The sequence below is a fragment of the Channa argus genome, chromosome 1, assembly GCF_033026475.1.
Source record: "Channa argus isolate prfri chromosome 1, Channa argus male v1.0, whole genome shotgun sequence".
NCBI classification, from domain to species: Eukaryota; Metazoa; Chordata; class Actinopteri; order Anabantiformes; family Channidae; genus Channa; species Channa argus.
Genome location: NC_090197.1, coordinates 47,007,506 through 47,020,582, shown reverse-complemented (window position 1 = coordinate 47,020,582; position 13,077 = coordinate 47,007,506).

Below are 13,077 nucleotides of genomic sequence, written 5' to 3'. Positions count from 1 at the left end.
TGATGCCTCAAAAGGTTGTGCAAAAAAATATTAAATTAGGGGAACCAATATGTTTCTGTTAAACCACTAAAGCCATGTCTGATTTCATTAGTTAATTTTTTTTTGTAAATGTTTATTTATTATTACTTTTGCTAGTTTTAAGTTATTTCAGTGACCATTGTGGGTTTTACTTTCTTTAACTGAAGGGCACCAACAATTTTGTCCACGTATGTAGATATGGTGTTTGTGATGTAGTTTATCCGCCATCTGCTCACTAACTAACTAAAGCATCAATACTTTATCGCATTAACATTGACACTATAATGTGTATGTAATATTTGGCATTTAAAGCTTCAGTCATGACCTGTTCCACAATAATCCCAAAATAAATGCAAACCGCATAAGCAGTGTTCGTTAAAAAGTGAAGAACACTCAGTATGAAATATCTGACCTGACCTAAACTGGAGTTTTATGAAATCCAGAGTTCTGATCAAATTACTGGAGTCAATATGGACTTTGTTTACATGCACTGAAGTAACCAGGTTACATGAAATCCACATTTACATCAGCATAGTAAACTTAAACCTTTATGAGGCACTTTGTCTATAGTCAGAAAGAAAATTCAACTAACACAGATGTTATTTTTTAAAAATAAGGAAGCATTATTAACGGGTTAATGACTTTCATCTCACCTGCATGTTCCTCGCCTTTTGTTACACAGGCGCACAGTTGGAGAAGCTGATTAGAGATCTCAATTCTCTGACAGAAATCTACCTGGGGAAAGCAGGTTTCTCTAATCCCCTACCCCGATTTCAGAAACCTGCTTTCCTGTTTACATGTCCATAAAGAAACCTGTAACCTGGTTACTGGAGTGTATTCTGCTTTCTGGCAGAGACGTATTTCCATATTCAATTTTAGGCAAAATAACTGAATTTTTATGATATGTGCACATCTTGCTGAAGACTTAGTTGAGAAACCCATCTACTGGGGATGTGGCCCTTTTAAATGGTAAATTGTCTGCACTTATATAGCATTTTTCTCACACTCACACACCAACGGGGAACTGCTATGCAGCTGGCCAACACTCACAACTAAGTTAGGGTTCACTGTCTTGCTAAAGGACACTTTGACATGTGACAAGAGGAGCCAGGGACTGAACAAACAACTGGTGGGATTGGTGGATGATCGCTCTACCTATGTGTTATTTACCACATTTATTATTTAACACATCAGAAAAAAAAACAAAACTGTGTTTGGTAAATCACACATGAAACAAAACACACCTTCCTGAGCCACGGTTACCAAACACACATGGTTGTTCTGTTCTGATAAGGCCCATTAAATTTATAAGGTGCCACCATCTTCCCCCATCAGGCAGCCTGAGTCCAGCACTGCTACATCCTGCAGCGCAACTTACAGAAGTAAAAAGATTTTGGAATCTGTTTAGTTTGTCCAATTACTTTTGATCTTGTAAACATTTTGGACTAAAGTCTTAAAGTTTAAAGCACATTTACTGCTGAGGTGTGTGGCCTAAAAGATGGACCTGGAATGTATCTGCAGATGATACTGGACTGACAGGTGTAACTGGGGCCTGATTCAGCCGTTGAGCCTTATCTTCAGGTGCACAGAATAAAGTCTGAGAATATCATCCCTTACCCTTTAAAGAGCTCATATGATGCATTTCGTGATCTGCTGTAAAATATAGTAATGTAAAGTTGGGGGTCAATATGTCCAAGGTCCAAAGTATGAGAGGCACCTTGAGCCATAAATCATACTAGGTCACACACACTTCATCATAATCTCACATGTACACTACTATACTCTTGTACACACATCCATACTATGAGACTTAAATCATACTACATCTCGAACACATGTGCTTGAAACAGTATGATGGTGTATTTAAGACAAAAAAAGGTGTATGAGAATAAAGGTTTAAGTGTATGTGAGAGTATGACTGAAAAGGAAGTTAGTTTGATTAAATCCTCATTCCCTGATTGGCTTACAGCCTAGAAAACACAGTGTCTAGCTTGTAGCACTGCTATTCACACTAGAGCTAAAGGATCTATATGAAGGTTTTGTGTAAAAAAGGATTATACAGCAGCATGGTGCCCAAAATTTTTATATTTATTTACCTTGTTTTCCAAGATCGGAAAAGTAAATGGAAGTAAATGGTAGTGAGGAGGACATTCATGTTTTTTTCACCAATGCAATGAAATGTGTTCAGAAAATTATCTCGGAATCTGACACCCTGACAGCATGATTGGATACACAAGGACAATTTCTTCCTTTCTTTCCATTTACCAGCAGTTAGGAGGGACTGACCAAGATTTGGGTATGTTGGAGGCCTTATATGCATGTTTGTGTTCTATTATAAAATCATATGAAAACTCGAGATCAGTGGAAGTGACACAAACAGCTGTGAGTTCAGAACTGGACATCCACTTCGACATCAAAGTGTCGAAGTGTCTCTGGGCAAGTCACTGAACCCCTAACAGTCTATTCCCATCCCCAGCTGTGCAGTGCTGGTTCAAGCCCAGTAGAAATTGGGGAGGGTTGCGTGAGGAAGGGCATCCGGCATAAAAACTGTGCCAAATCAACGTGGCAACCCTCAACTCACGGGATAAGTCAAAAGGACAAAAAAATAAATGCATTTCAGACCACTCAGTCAGAACTAGAAGAAAATTTCCCTTAGGTGATTGGGAAGAAATCTGAAATCACAAATGTTTTGAAACAGAATAACAAATACCAACAATGGTAAAACTGTGTTTTTAAAATGTGTGTTTTTTGCATATAGCTAATGTTTTAAAAGAAAAACAAAGAGGTCTAACACAATCAAACTTAACAGGGGACTTTGAACCATGTTGGCCAGTTATTCTCTACCAAAACCCTGTGTGTTACCTAATGCAAAGTCCGTGCACTTCTGGAAATGCTCATATGTGTCAAGCAGTGGCACCTTGAGGCATTTGATGCAGGTATTTGCCATAGGCAAACAGAGTTTGCCGAAGTTTAGGGTAAAATCAATTGAATGCAATTTGAATGCACACATGACAATAGTTGTCAAAACATTTTTTTCTAAGCAATGAATTTGTGAATTTGTAGTGGACTGTTGTCCACTACAAATTCACAAATTCTTAGATTGAAACACGTGAGAAAATTAGAAATTATGGAAAACCATGAGAAGAAAAAAAAATCAAATTGGGCTGATAATCACTATTAGGGCAGGGATGACTTGCAACACAGTTGCAGAATAAGAAGTTTTAAAAAAAATCAACATGCTATGAGAAATGACAAAAATATCTTGGAGAGAAAATATAAAACCATACGAATTTAACAGGTTTAATAAATGTATGAATTAAAAACAATCACTGATTTTTAGATGAAGCAGGTGAATACTTAATTGAATTTATTGAATTGAATTAATTTACATGCAAATAGCTTATTTTAAACCTTCATTACAGACAGTAATGGAATTTCTACTACATGAAATATTTTGAGCCTGCTTTTCTTCAAGGGTTAATTGATTAAAAATTATTTTAACATAAAATAGACAAATGTTATAATGTTACATGTTTTATTGTCCATCCGTGTCTTGAAGGTATCTGGTGTAAAAACTGTGCCAAATCAATATGCGGACAATGATCTGCTGTGGTGACCCTGAACTAATGGGATAAGCCAAGAAAGGTTAATTGCACTTCCTGGTAAACCCATATTAATTATCCCTCTTTCAGGACACAAATCACAATAAATCCTGAGGACCTTAAAATAAATCTTGACAGCACCTTTAAGCTTCAATTGAGTTAAGATAGTGGAGCAACCACACACTCACACAAACAAAATAATTAAGTAAATAACCCCCCTTGCTCTGACATGACATAATACTTTCCCAATTGCTTATAACAAAGAAAAAATAATTGATTGTACATGGCACGCAGTACATTTCACAAAAAACTACTTATAGCAGGTAAAGGGATTGTATAGACAAAACTAATTATCTGTAACAACTAAACAGACAATAAACAAGCATAATAGGACTGCATGGATTTAAGATAACATAAGGGCCACGTAAATATTGTAAATAAACTGAACTATATTTTATAACAGGGCTTTCTACCAGCTACACATGTTAAGACATTATTAAGACAGTCAATTATGATACCACAGGCTGCAGTATAGTGGTTAGTGATAAATGAAGCTCAGCACTGTGGTTGAACTAAAGGAACAAAAAAGATGTAAAGTTTGAATGTTGTGGCTCATGTTGAGAACTCAATGTAATGTGATTTTTGAGACTTGGTTTAGACATTTGTAGACATTGTTTCCTGTTTTAATTTTAGGTTGTAAACTATGAACAGAAAGCTGAGAGCTCCGTGACGTGTGACGCTTAATATTTAACACTAGATGGCGGTGTAGGTTAAACATAAACAAACACAAACAAGACCAGGGGTTGAAGAAAAATCTAATAAAATGCTAAATTTGATTTGGACTGCTCGGTTTGTCACAAAGTTGAATTACATTATACGTACAGTCAAGTTGATGCCATAAGATGTTAAAACATGATTATTTGCATTTTAATATAAGACTGCACTGGTTTGGCAAGTAAAAGAAATTATATCACAAGGAAGAGCACAAAACCTACTTTAAAAGTTTCATTTAGCTAGTATGTAAGTTAGAAGTAAAGTAAACTTGAAGTTTAAAAGTGCTCATTATGACCCCATTCAGTTTTCTGAATAATGGATTAATGTTACTCAATGTTACTCATTTATTACAGCTTGTCTGACAAAACCAAAAAATCAACTCAAAGTCTTTGCACAAAACTTCATGACAGCAACAGTTTGCAGCCACAGCAAAGGGTGTGAATACTCTTTTAAAAGATCGATTGTTTTATTCGCTAATGAATTTCTGTCATAATGGATTATGAATTGTATATTGATAGGAAACAATTATGAAATGAATGTATATCACAGTAAAATGTGCATAAACTGTCTTAGAGAGATAATTTGTATGAAGACTTTCAGTCAGGATTTAGAGTTCATCATAGTACAGAAACAACACTGGTAAAAGTCACCAACGATCTTGTCTTGGCATCAGAAAATGGGCTAGTCTCTATACTTGTTCTGTTACACCTTATTGCTGCACTTTTATGAAATTGAGATTAATGTATGCACTTATGTAGTTTAAATCTTATCTATCTGATAGATTTCAATTTGTTCATGTTAATGATGAATCCTCCATGCACACAAAGGTTAGTTATGGAGTTCCACAAGGCTCTGTGTTAGGACCAATACTTTTTACTTTATATATGTCTCCTTTAGGCAACATTATTAGAAAACACTCCATAAATTTCCATTACTCTGCTGATGATACCCAGCTATATCTATTTATTGAACCAGATGAAAAAATCAGTTACTCAAGCTTTAAGCATCTTTACAAGACATAAAGGCCTGGATGTCCCACAATTTCTTACTTCTAAAATCAGACAAAACTGAAGTCATAGTATTTGGGCCCAAAAATCTCAGAAATATGCTTTCCATCCATATAGTTACTCTAGATGGCATAAGTCTGGCCTCCAGTACTACTGCAAGGAACCCTGTAGGTATTTTTGACCAGGATTTGTCCTTTACCTCACAAAACAAATCTTTAAAATAGCTTTTGAAGCTGTGTGTTTTCCAGTGGGCAGCTACTGGTCCTATCAACCTGTTTTGTTGTTGCTTTTGTTGCTCTTATCTTTTCTCTCGACTTTCCACTCACGTGTGACGTTCAAATGAAGTTAAAAGTCACTTATTGTCTTTTATTTACTTCATGTTCTTGGGGGCCTGGTGGATCAGTGGTAGAGCATAGGGTTAGAATGCAGAAGTTAGAATTCCACTCTAGTGGTTATGGCATCGCCCAGCCACCAAGGGCCACCTTGGTGCCGTTCCCAAGCCCAGATAAAATGGGAGGGTTTTGGTAGGAAGGTCATCCGGCGAAAAAAATCGTGCCAAATCAATGTGCGTAACACGTTCCTCTGTGGTGGCCCCTGATGGGACAAGCCGTTGATCTTTTAATTTCTTCTATCTTCTATTTCTGCTGTCTCTCTCTCTCTCCCTGACACGCACACATATACATCATGGGTGGTTTTGCCTGTAGCAGCACAAATTGGAAGAGACATGCTCATTTCAGAGCACCACAGTGGGACTGGAATCTCAGTCAAAGACCAAGAACTGTCAGAAGCACTTACACTTATCTGTGCTGTAAAGAGCTGAAGTCTCCTCTGCCTAGTCCTGGCTTTGTGTCTGTGTATTTTCTTAATAAGGCCCTTTTTTCCACTCTCTCTATGATGCACACACACAGGCTCCAAGGGGTTTCGACAAACAAACACACAAAATTTTAAGCCTGTGTGTGTGTGCGTCTGCATGTGTGTGTGTGTGTATGTGTGTGTGTGTGCAAGCGTGCATGCGTGTAGTTAAAATCTGACTTTATCCACCGAGTGTGTGATGCAGGGTAAAATGTATTTCCCATTCCTAGTGTAAATGAACTTAGTTGGGCTGGATATGTTCAGGAGCTCTCTAGACCTCTACATTAGACATCTTCTTATCTGACTCTTAACCAAACAATAATCTTGAAAGAATGTTCCATCAAGTCACCACCTTCAAATCTTCTGCATTTACAAAAGTCAATGCCTTTCCATTTGTGCATATAAACACAAGTTCATTTTATTCACACAAAATTCATTCAGTTGTGACATTTTACAAAATTATTATGCTACTAAATGTTACTAGTTTACCGGTAATGTTGCCCCAATGATCAAATACCTAGCGTGCCCTGTGGTAGAGTGATATAAACAGGAAACTCATTAAAAGCTAAGGGTGTGTTTATCCATTAAAGATTGAAAACCTGAGATGGACCAATTTCAGAATTTGCCAGTTTGATTGAGCATTATAAGCTGTATTTATGTACACACACACCCACCAAGCTGAATACGTCGACAGTGCATTTTTAGAGCACTGTGCTCCATAGAGTAAACTCTATTAGCAGGCGTCTTCCCTTCCCTCAGGGCTGACAATTCCCTTATCCACTGTCCTCAAGAGGGCACACACATACGCGCACACACAACTAAATCTAATGTGTGTGCTAACGGGTTTCTGTGAGGTCTAACATAGTGGTACTGACAAGTTTCCTCATCCAGTGTTGCCCACAGCTGCTGTCAGAATGCAGTCAGACTTCCAGTCTTTTGGATAGATGTGAACAGTGTTACTGGATGATCAGTTTGCATAGTGTACTGGCAGGAAACTCACCAACATCACAGAACTAGCATCTTGGTCCAGGCCTTAATACTAATGGTGTCTCCAATGGGAACCATTACACATGCTGAATTGGCTGAAAATCTGCAGATTGGGCTCCAACTCACACAGAATCCACTGCACTAGAGAGACTGTACACTGTACTGGTTTGGTGTGTAACATCCCTGATAGTGAGGATCACACATTAGGGCCAAGTACAAAGCCTGAAACGATATACTGTAGTGTGAGTGAATGTCACGGTTTGTGTACGATAGAGGACACAATTGTAAGCAGAGACAGGAATTAAAGGGTTGGTTCTTCAGTCCAGAACCGACAGTGAAAAGAACAGAAAGATTCTGTTGTAAAACATTAGGAACTAGAGTTTGAGATTTTAGTAACGGGTTGAAAGTGCACCCTATATAGGATATACATTTCTCAATTAGTTTGTTTTTTTTAATCATTGCAAGGCATAAATGTAATTGAAATTGCACAGCCCTTTTTTTTCATTGCAGAGGGCTACGCTCAAAGACCAAACATCAGACCAACCTTCCAACGCAATTTTAGCCAGTAAAATGCTGGTCTCCCCAACTTATACAATACCTGGGATCGGCACTCAGATGTGTGTGGCTTGCACATCCTCAATCACTGAATTTGTGGAGTTTTGGAGTTTAGTGGCTAAATTGTGTGTTTAAAAGGACTATTCAAAAAGCAGGATAAAAGAGTGCTCAGATAATGCCGGTGTACTTAATGTACACATTACTGGTTATTAAAATAAATGCATCATATGCACAGACAGCTGTTAAAGAGCCATAGACACTAAAAATATTATTTAGTAGTAACAGTATTCAGATAAGAGGAAAACATTTGGACACTCTCATCAATAAATTGACAGTGTTTACATGCACTGAAAATCTACGTACACATCCAGCAGCACAGTAACCTGATTTGTCCTTCACCTCTGACTTACTTTGGAAGCCTGGCTCAAAGACTTTAACTGTATAGTGACAGATAAATGCTGCTTTCTTGGTCAGCACTTCACTCTGCTTAATTCCAAAGATAATGTTGACAATTTTGTTCAAATATTGGTGGAAACATGTCTGAAGCATTTATCTGCAAATTTACACCCTTGGCTGAAAAGTGTTATCATGTTGTTCTACTAAAAGGTTTTGTTAGAGGATATGGTTCCGAAGGGTACCTGAGCCTTTGCATTGCTGAGCCTGTGTGTGCTAGTTAGTTTGACCTACATGGTAACACGCTAAATAAGATATATTTAAAATATTTTTCACCTACCAGCAACAGTCCATATTTTCATACCTTCATACCATCTTTCTGCTCTTAAAGTGAAAAGGGAAACAGTAGCAAATAAATATGAACGTTGACATTACCATTTTATTGTCATTCTAAGAGAAAGAAAGAAAACCCACCTCTCAGCTGCCTCCAGGTATTTCGATATGTTTGCTTTGGGGCTTTCGCAAATTATACCCAAGATGACTCAACACCTTTTTGACGGTCAGAAGAAAACCTAAGGTCACATTTATTTCTTATAAGTTAAGAGGTGGCGACACAGCATAATAGTACTTTTTAGTAGTTTTTTCTTTTGCTGTGATTGTGTCAGTTGATGTATCTTGACACTGGCTTCTTTGTTAATCAATGTGTTTCTTAAATAAATATTTAAAATTTTCTCGATGCTGAAACAAGTATTGGACATCAGGTCCGATCCTGCCTTTGCATACTTATACTTTTACTTGTAAAACTTCTCCAATACTCCAAGACTAAGTTGTCCTTGGCTTAGAGCTGTTTTACGATAATTGAAGATGACAAAAATAAATCTGAATACAAATTTTGCTGTGCTAAAGTCTAAAGATCTGGTTACTAACAGTCATATTCATGTTTTTCAAGAATATTTAAAAAATGCTTAATACATGCAACTTACATCAGCAACAATAATATATACAGTAACTAGAACATTACCTATTACCTAAGTTCTTTTTGTTTTCAAAAGTTATTTTACCTTCATATTCCTGTCTAGACTCATTTCTCCATCCAGGATCTCACCCCAAATCTATGCTTTGTTAGTCTTGTTTTTACCTTTTTGAAGGAATTAAAGTTTGGATTATATTTTATTTATATTTTACTGTGATAGTTGCTACTCGGGTTGGTTCAGGCTAAAGCGAAATTGTCATAGATCAAGTTCAATCATTAATGATTACAGTCAGATTTTATATTTTGTTTGAGTACCATGTGCCATTGAGCAGACAGAACATTTCCATGGAGGAGAAACAAAGAGACTCACAATGTAGTTAGAGGAAGGCAGCAGCCAAATTATGTCAGTATTATTGAGACACAGCGCAACCAGTTGCATGTTATTATGCTTAACCAGAACATGTCTTATTACCTGTAAAGAGTTACAGTACTTCTTACTCCTGACCAGCAGGTCAAAGTGGTCGCCTCCAGCTTCCTATCATACACATGTTGACGTAACCATGCTTCCTATATTCATGATGTACTTTACACAACTTGGCCCATTTGAATATATAATGGACAAACAGAAGCCATGTGTAATGTCCAATACTTGGCCTGATAAGTTGTCTGTGTATCTCTCTTCTACATTCACATTGATTTGGGTCCCACCACCTGCAGCACCCTCTGCTTACACCTCACACTCCATCTGAATATCTCACAGGCAGTGAAGTAGATAATCACAGACCAAGACCCAATACTTATGTAAACCCGGACACCTGGATATCAACTGATGGAGCGGAGTTTAAAAAACTGTGGATCACAGCTTATCTTCCTGCTGTGTTTTTGCAGGGTGTGTTGCAATCCATAATGCATCCTGGCAGTATCACAGTGTGACCAGATAGAAGTTGAGGGTCCCATACTTTCTGAAAAAAGGCTCTCAAATGGATCACACTTTAAAACTCAAATTCAGTTTATAACATCTTACCTGTCATATTCATAGTATAGGCATAATATCTGTAGTTGTAAATGACCACTTATATAACGCTTTTATCCAAAGCATTTTACAATGCTGATTCCCATTCACCCATTCACACATGATAGCGGCGGCTCCCATGCGAGGTGCTTACCTGACCCAACGGGAGAAACTTGGGGTTCCGTGTCTTGCCCAAGGACACTTCGACACGTAGTCAGGACCCGGGGAACGAACCACTAACCCTGTGGTCCGTGGATGACTGCCTACTCCTTTCTACCTTCAGGTCCCTGATATCTCTCCCTTGCACCATCCTCCTGTAATCCTTCTTCCTCATTCTCCTTGGGGTGACTTTGTAAATCGATCTCCTGCCAAATATAGAGAAAGCAGTCTACCATCACTCCTGGAGTACTGGACACATTGGTACTGTGGTGAACGCACACGGGGAAAGCCAGCTGTTTTCCAGCAACTTTTGGTCTGAGGTTTGGTGTGTTTCTGTTGTTAGTTTCCTTAGTTTTATTCTGATTTAGTATATGTTTCTCACCCATGTCCTAATTTAATCGTGATATAAAGACAACCATTATAATTTCCCAGATCAGCTTTGGCATGAAGGTCATAGGGTCACTGAATCCCAAAAAAGGTGCATCCTTGGAATAATAAATAAAACAAAATCCATACCTCTCCCTTAATGAAAATAAATGTAAACAAAATCTACATCAGAATGTCCATGACATATAAACCATGTCCTCATAAAGATGACAGGTAAATGTGTGAAGGACTGTTACCAAACTACAGTTCCACTAGAGGGTTTAAGGGTGGCTGTAATCAGTGTAATGACACCTTATCATTTTAAATGGGTGGTCTAGAACCATCTCTCGATATAACTCCACTATGAGCTCAATAATAGACACATACACAAACACATAGAGTAGAAGTAGAATCGTGCCAGAGCTGCTGTATTGGTGTGTATTAAAGTTTACAAGTGTATCTAAATAAAGTGGCAAGTGAGTGTATGTGTCTTGAAACTATTTAAAAGCTCACTGTTGCAGCTCTTCTTTCTGTATTGCTCTGTAACATTCACTTATGTCATAGTTGTCATAATTAGCCTGCGTTGAAATGTGTTTGGCTCATGGTGCCTGCCATTGTAAATGGTCTGCACTTATATAGCGCTTTTCTACCTATTGACACTCAAAGCGCTTTACACTGCTTCTTATTCACCAATTACACTCACACACCGATGGGGGGAGCTGCTATGCAGCTGGCCAAAACTCACCGGGAGCAACTAAGTTGGGGTTCAGTGTCTTGCTCAAGGACACTGTGATTGGAGGAGGTGGGGATCGAACCAACAACAGTGATATTGGTGGACAACCGCTCTACCTTCCTGCACCACAGTAGCCCACAAAAAATTTTCATTTGTTTGTCAATTTTAAGACCTGCACTCTCCCCCTCTGCCTCTCCTTCCCTGTCTCTTTCCATCAAGCTCTGCCCTTCACTCTAGTTTCTCCTCTCACTCTGTTTTTCCCAGCCCTGCTTTGTTTTCCCCTGCTTTTATTTTGAAGTTCCTCTGCCACACTTCCTGTCTAGTCATTTCACTTTTCATAATCAGCCCTGATTTTTCTCACCTGTTCCTTTCCCTTTTTATACCAAGCTCATCTTACAGTCCCCCTACAGATTGTTTCACTTTATGTACCTGGGCATTCTGCTTCCCTGTAAGGACTTTTGGCTTCTGTGATCTGTGTGATGCCTGATTTTGGACCTCTGTCCTTTTTTTGGGTCAAAGGTTTGATTTGTTAATGTATTTCTTGGGTTTTTTGCTCATTGCTGACCTGGCTTGTGTGCTATTCCTCATTTTACCAACACACCTTCTTGCTGTCTCATTTGGGTCCTTATACACAGCCATTCTTGACATATGTGGGCAGCTACAGGAAGCCAGTGCAGAGATCTGGAGTGTGGTGTGACATATGTCCTTTTTGGATGATTAAAAATGTACTGTTGCATTTATGGATCCTCTGAAGTAGTATGTGCACGCCGGTAACCCCATCAACAGGGCATTGCATGCAATCAAGGCAAGACATGAGGAGTACCTGCACTGGGGGGTGGGGGGTACATCGGTAGAGGCTATAAGATTTAGAAACCACGAAGGATCTGGTGGTTATGATCCTTATGAACTTAAGGCTTTATAGCAGGGCTGCTCTATTATAAACATTACTTATTGAAAAAATATATAGCACCATCATCAAATCAGTTTTCACTTGTCAGAATGTGCAAATACCTGCACAACTGATGGAATTCAGATCAGGCTCAGCTCTACTCTGTGTTGTGCGGTAAATAACTTGAAATAAATTTGCTTCCTTGTTTTTACCAGAGAAGTCGTTCATTATTTTATCTATGTATCCTGTCAGTATCCATCTGTGGCCACAATAAATATAACCATGGTGCGATTAAATTTTTTAACATTCAGAAGACAAACAAGGTCCGTTATTACTCTTTGTTTGATTGTCTTTCTCCATGGAGCTTTTACATTTGTTAAACGTTTCCAAAAAAGTTAAGGCTAAAAAAAGTTTGGTTTTTTTTTGCATCAAGATCCCGGACAGCAACCTTGGTGTGGACAAGTTCTGGCCTAGACTTGGGCAGCTGACATTTGGTTTGGACTGACTGCCCTTAACTGGCCCTTACATCTGGCAGCTAGATAGCAAACCTGATCTGCCCCAGATGCACCTCTGTCTTACGACTCACATCATTGGAACATGAACATTGGAATGACCTTGATGTCCTTGACTGAACCACATCTGGCAACCTGTCCTGGACTACATTCAGCCCAGATGTGAGCTGTAAGACTACAGCATCTGGTTTGGAGTGATGGCCATGTGATTTAGATTTAACACTTATTTGACTCAGTTAATCATT